Raw genomic sequence first — 6,013 nt, 5'->3', positions numbered from 1 at the left:
TATGTGTCAGCCCTGTGATGACCTGGCGACTTGTCCAGGGTGTACCCCGCCTTTCGCCCGTAGTCAGCTGGGATAGGATCCAGCTTGCCTGCGACCCTGTAGAACAGGATAAAGCGGCTACAGATAATGAGATGAGAATGAGACATTTACCACTCGAAGATAAACTTCATATCTTTGCACAATCGGATAACATCCTCTCTGTCTGTATGTATATACAGGGTTTCTTTGCCTGCATTTGGCTGTTAAGTGAATAACAGGGTTGACTTTTTCTTTTTTAAGCATAACATAAGCTCTGAAACAGTACCTTTTCGCTATTAAACCACAAACGCGGTTAATTAGAAAACATGCTTATGGCGTGAGGTCATTCTAGTGGTTTACATTATTACTTTTTAAAATGAATAATTTACTTTGAACATTGCTTTGATTAACAGGGTTATACTTTGTGACCTCATCAATCAATATCACAGTATCACTGAAAATAAATAAAGAAGGTAAAAAGAAATGAGTGAAGCTACTTTTCCACTTCCCATGACCTTCAGCAATTTACAATTACACAACTTCCTGTTGATCAGATAACTTGTGGAATATCACAAATTTCCCTCGGGGTGAATGTGTTCAGGTAACTGGGCTGAGTACAGTAAATGCTGTGTTACATTAAAATGTACATAATCTACAATGGAAAAGCAGGCTTCAAAGCATGAGATGTGACACGGATTCACACCTTAATGCAGAATAATATGTTTTTTTAAAGGGTGAAGCGTTCTTATAACGGTGGGAAACAGTTATTTCTCAGTGCAGTAGATTTGGTACACTTTATTTATAAAGTTATTTATTTGAAACCTGTTAATCGATGGTTGTGAAGAACACTTTACCACTTTACCTGTATTCAAAATGTTACTGTATTTACGTTTACTGTATTAACATCCATTTATTTTCTAACACATGGTCTCTTGTAGTCTTTGCACGATTACACCAGTGTTTATCCTGGAGAGTGTTATCATTATACTATGTGTATGCTTTTACAGAAACTAAAGACAAAAGAATGAAATATTATTAACTTTACAGACTACATTTATTGGATATTTTTGTTACCATGTTATTTCATATGGATTTACATTTTAGTAATTTCTCATTGTATATTACAGTATTTTTGTTGCTTTCTGTTCATTTTTTTCTGTGTATTTTCTCCCTCTAAGTTGGCTTAAACTGGAGGAATAAATATTGCATGAACTTTTTCTCATCTCATTATCTCTAGCAACTTTATCCTGTTCTACAGGGTCGCAGGCAAGCTGGAGCCTATCCCAGCTGACAACGGGTGAAAGGCGGGGTACACCCTGGACAAGTTGCCAGGTCATCACAGGGCTGACACATAGACACAGACAACCATTCACACTCACATTCACACCTATGCTCAATTTAGAGTCACCAGTTAACCTAACCTGCATGTCTTTGGACTGTGGGGGAAACCGGAGCACCCGGAGGAAACCCACGCGGACACGGGGAGAACATGCAAACTCCACACAGAAAGGCCCTCGCCGGCCACGGGGCTCGAACCCGGACCTTCTTGCTGTGAGGCAACAGCGCTAACCACTACACCACTGTGCCGCCCTGCATGAACTTTCTGCATAATAAATATATTTCAGATGGCAGAAAGAGCGTGAGAGTCCAGAAGTTTACATACATTGAAATTCTGAAACTAACAAGACATTTAAAGTGAGTTCGGTTATCACTAGTAACAAAAAACAGTCAAAAACTATATGTATGTAAACTGTATGTGCTGATGTTAATAGTAAAACAATTCAAATTATATTTTTGACTGTGCATTAAAGCAGACTCACTCATCTCTAATGACTTTTTAAAGTCTTTTGCTGTTTGTTTGGATTTTTTTTTAAATCAATATTCTGGTACTTTTTTTTTCTTTTTTTGTTCTGTTATTTTTCTTCCTTTCCTAAATACTGGTTGCCACCTTTGGCAACAGTCTCCTGAAATACTTTCCCCAGTCCTCTAAAAGGTCTTTTTTTTCCCCAGGTCTTACAGTGGTGCTTGAAAGTTTAGAATTTTCTATATTTCTGCATAAATATGACCTAAAACATCATCAGATTTTCACACAAGTCCTAAAAGTAGATAAATGAGACAAAAATATTATAATTGGTCATTTATTTATTGATGAAAATGATCCAATATTACATATCTGTGAGTGGCAAAAGTATGTGCGCCTTTGCTTTCAGTATCTGGTGTGACCCCCTTGTGCAGCAATAACTACAACTAAACGTTTCCAGTAACTGTTGATCAGTCCTGCACACCGGCTTGGAGGAATTTTAGCCCATTCCTCCATACAGAACAGCTTCAACTCTGGGATGTTGGTGGGTTTCCTCACATGAACTGCTCGCTTCAGGTCCTTCCACAACATTTCCATTGGATTAAGGTCAGGACTTTGACTTGGCCATTCCAAAACATTCTTCTTTAACCATTCTTTGGTAGAACGACTTGTGTGCTTAGGGTCGTTGTCTTGCTGCATGACCCACCTTCTCTTGAGATTCAGTTCATGGACAGATGTCCTGACATTTTCCTTTAGAATTCGCTGGTATAATTCAGAATTCATTGTTCCATCAATGAAGGCAAGCCGTCCTGGCCCAGATGCAGCAAAACAGGCCCAAACCATGATACTACCACCACCATGTTTCACAGATGGGATAAGGTTCTGATGCTGGAATGCAGTGTTTTCCTTTCTCCAAACATAACGCTTCTCATTTAAACCAAAAAGTTCTATTTTGGTCTCATCCGTCCACAAAACATTTTTCCAATAGCCTTCTGGCTTGTCCATGTGATCTTTAGCAAACTGCAGACGAGCAGCAATGTTCTTTTTGGAGAGCAGTGGCTTTCTCCTTGCAACCCTGCCATGCACACCATTGTTGTTCAGTGTTATCCTGATGGTGGACTCATGATCATTAACATTAGCCAATGTGAGAGAGGCCTTCAGTTGCTTAGAAGTTACCCTGGGGTCCTTTGCGACTTCACCAACTATTACACGCCTTGCTCTTGGAGTGATCTTTGTTGGTCGACCGCTCCTGGGGAGGGTAACAATGGTCTTGCATTTCCTCTATTTGTACGCAGTCTATCTGACCATCGATTGGTGGAGTCCAAACTCTTTAGAGATGGTTTTGGAACCTTTTCCAGTCTGATGAGGATCAACAATGCTTTTTCTGAGGTCCTCAGAAATCTCCTTTGTTCGTGCCATGATACACTTCCACAAGCATGTGTTGTGAAGATCAGACTTTGATAGAGCCCTCTTCTTTAAATAAAACAGGCTGCCCACTCACACCTGATTGTCATCCAATTGATTGAAAACACCTGATTCTAATTTCACCTTCAGATTAACTGCTAATCCTAGAGGTTCACATACTTTTGCCACTCACAGATATGTAATACGGGATCATTTTCCTCAATAAATAAATGACCAAGTATAATATTTTTGTCTCATTTGTTTAACTGGGTTTTCTTTATCTACTTTTAGGACTTGTGTGAAAATCTGATGACGTTTTAGGTCATATTTATGCAGAAATATAGAAAATTCTAAAGGGTTCACAAACTTTCAAGCACCACTGTATAAGTGCTTATGCTTATTTTATGCCTATAAATAAGACGGAGGGCGGCACGGTGGTGTAGTGGTTAGCGCTGTCGCCTCACAGCAAGAAGGTCCGGGTTCGAGCCCCGTGGCCGGCGAGGGCCTTTCTGTGTGGAGTTTGCATGTTCTCCCCGTGTCCGCGTGGGTTTCCTCCGGGTGCTCCAGTTTCCCCCACAGTCCAAAGACATGCAGGTTAGGTTAACTGGTGACTCTAGGTTGACCGTGGGTGTGAATGTGAGTGTGAATGGTTGTCTGTGTCTATGTGTCAGCCCTGTGATGACCTGGCGACTTGTCCAGGGTGTACCCCGCCTTTCGCCCGTAGTCAGCTGGGATAGGCTCCAGCTTGCCTGCGACCCTGTAGAAGGATAAAGCGGCTAGAGATAATGAGATGAGATGAAATAAGACGGAGGAAGCAGGTGTTTTTTTTTTTTTTTTAAATTAGGCGTCTTAATAAAGCTTATTCAAATAAGTTGACCACAGATATGCAAACTTAATAAACTAACCTCATTTTATTATAAAATCTTAATTTTAAGTTTACTTTATACGCTCCAGAAACCATCAGGAGACTTTTACAAATACTTTTGCACCCAGTTGTATTTATATTCGCAGAAACCTGATGGACAGATATAAAATATATCTATAAAAACAAAAGTGTTAATGGTAAAATATAAATTAACCTGACATTTCAGTCAATCATACACTATCTGTTTACAACCTGTGATTGATTTTTTTTTTTTTAACTTGGCTTCTTCCAAATACTATTGTAATGGCTGAATCCGAATTGACGGCCTTTTGGATAAATAGTGCACTATATGGAATGCATAAGTCATTATTGTATACACTCAGGAGTGCACGTTTAGAGCAAGTCATCATCCATTTTAGATTCATCCAATGGACTGCCGTAGCTCGTCAAACAAACCTAGCGGAAAACCCCAGGAGGTGGGACTTAAGCTCAAACAGCCAATCGGCGCTGAGAATGACGCTTTTTGCCCAATCAGAGCTGAATATGTACAAGCGAACAGGTTAGATGAATGTAATACACACTATAAATTATTTATATATATATATATTTTAAATAATTCATCGCCCTTACGTCATTATTTTATTTTGGCGCAGTTTTCTTTCAGTTAAAAGCTAGCTAGTTCAAACAAACAAAACTATTAATTTAACGCTAGTCGTGGTTTGCTAGCTTGCTAGTTAGCTAGCTAGCTAGCTAGCTAACTAGCTTAGCAACTTAACCAGTGCTAGTGGTTAGAGTGGTGGGCAGCTGCAGTTAGCACGCTTGCTAGCCGAACCATTCACGTTTTGTATGTAAACACCAGTGGCGAGATTTCAACATCGAAGGCGAAGAGGTTTTCATTGAAGAAGGAGCTCTAAGAAGGTATACATTTCTGACATTTTGATAAATAACAAAAAAGCTGTTTCTAGCTAACTGGTTAATGTTTTTACCTGCAGAGAGGTTTAAGGATATTGCTGAAAGTCTGAACACCGCAGTAGCACTATTCTGTATTAAGTCTGTTATTTTACTGTAAAATAAACTTGCTTTTGTAAGATGTGATGTGAGCCAGCTAACCACTGGACAGATGTTTAAGCGTAGCTAATGACACAGGTGATTTAAATCGCCTGTCACTGTGGATACAGATGTGGTGTCATCTCTTCACCATTACACTCAGATACTGGGTTTATTTATAGCTCTACTGATCGCCTTATAAATTTATAGTGAAGCACCATGTGTCCTGATTTGGTCTTTGTGATTGAGAGAGAGATACAGCAGATATTCTCCAAATCTTACAATAGAGGTGAGATCTACAGTACACCATTTCTTTCCCTCCAAACATCTGGGGTGTCATGGTTTATCACCATACTGAAGGTTTTACAGCAAGTCGGTATCAAACAAAATAAAAACAGGAGTGTGTATGTGGGTTCTGGTACCATTCATTCATTCATTCATTGTCAGTAAGCGTTTTATCCTGGTCGAATCCGGAGTCGTATCCTGAGAACCCTGGGCATGAGGATGAGAATATGGTCTGCACAGGATGCTGTTTAATCTCATGCCATCATGCACATGTTCACACACAGCGATGATTTAGTGATCAGCTTGTTTCTAGGACGAAACTTAGAGATCATGTGAAGCTTTGGGTTGTATCAGGGACCCTGGAGCTGTGAAGCGGCGATGCTAGATATGTTTAAATCTGAAGATCGCTTGTTTGAATCCTGATGATGTTGCAGCTATCCATAGCTGGGAGCTCAAAAGAGCAAAATTGGCCGTGCTCTCAGGTGTGGCATGCTCTCTCACCCCTGTCAGTTACAGCAGCACTGAACCCCAAACTGCTCCCCAGAGCATACGCTGGCTATGTGTGTGTGCGCTTTTTGTACATGATTTGATTT

At 40.0% G+C, this 6,013-nt stretch overlaps 1 protein-coding gene across 2 annotated transcripts in view; it reads left to right on the top strand.

Annotated features, from left to right (window-relative positions):
• Positions 1 to 4,671: 4,671 nt before the first annotated feature.
• Positions 4,672 to 6,013, top strand: part of cylda (cylindromatosis (turban tumor syndrome), a) — a 141,972-nt gene continuing 140,630 nt past the window's right edge. The window contains exon 1 of one of the 2 annotated variants that reach the window (XM_060912000.1): positions 4,672 to 5,006. The gene's annotated coding sequence lies outside the window, so the exon portion shown is untranslated. The remainder of the gene's footprint in view (positions 5,007 to 6,013) is intronic. The other variant, XM_060912001.1, reaches the window with a different exon arrangement.

Source organism: Neoarius graeffei, chromosome 27 (assembly GCF_027579695.1).
Source record: "Neoarius graeffei isolate fNeoGra1 chromosome 27, fNeoGra1.pri, whole genome shotgun sequence".
NCBI classification, from domain to species: Eukaryota; Metazoa; Chordata; class Actinopteri; order Siluriformes; family Ariidae; genus Neoarius; species Neoarius graeffei.
The sequence above is the reverse complement of the archived record's forward strand: the minus strand, read 5'-3'. Positions and strand labels throughout refer to the sequence as shown.